An 807-nucleotide genomic window follows, 5' to 3' on the forward strand; every position below is an offset into this window, starting at 1 on the left:
ACAAAACCTATTCACCCTCAGGATACGGAAAAGATTTGGCAAGGGTCCTCAGATCCACAAAAGGTTCTACAGCTGCACCATCGAGAGCATCCTGACTGGTTGCATCACTGCCTGGTATGGCAACTGTTCGGGCTCCGAACGCAAGGCACTACAGAGGGTAGTGCGAACGGCCCAGTACATCACTGGGGCCAAGATTCCTGCAATTCAGGACATCTATACCAGGCGGTGTCAGAGGAAGGCCTTAAAAATTGTCAAAGACTCCAGCCATCCTGGTCATAGACTGTTCTCTCTGCTACTACATGGAAAGCGGTACCGGAGCGCCAAGTCTAGGTCCAAGAGGCTTCTAAACAGCTTCTTCCCCCAAGCCATAAGACTCCTGAACATCTAGTCAAATGGCTACCCAGACTATTCACATTGTCCCCCTCCCCTCCCCACACCACTGCCTCTCTCTGTTGTCATCTACACATAGTAACTTTAATTAACTCTACCTACATGAAGATACTACCTCAACTAGCCAGTGCCCCCACACATTGACTCTGTACTGGCACCCCCCTGTATATATATATATATTTTTTGTTTAATTACTTGTTATTTTTATATCTTATTCTTATAGGTAATTTTTGAAACTGCACTGCTGGTTAGGGGCTTGTAAGTAATTTCACTGTAAGGTCGACACCTGTTGTATTCGGTGCATGTGGCTAATACAATTTGATTTGATTATGAAACGGATACTACTTACAGTGTACATGTCTCTGAGTCAATCCAGTCAGTGTGAGATCTACATTTACGCGGGTACCGCCTCTTTTC

Source organism: Oncorhynchus masou, chromosome 32 (assembly GCF_036934945.1).
Source record: "Oncorhynchus masou masou isolate Uvic2021 chromosome 32, UVic_Omas_1.1, whole genome shotgun sequence".
Lineage (NCBI taxonomy): Eukaryota > Metazoa > Chordata > Actinopteri > Salmoniformes > Salmonidae > Oncorhynchus > Oncorhynchus masou.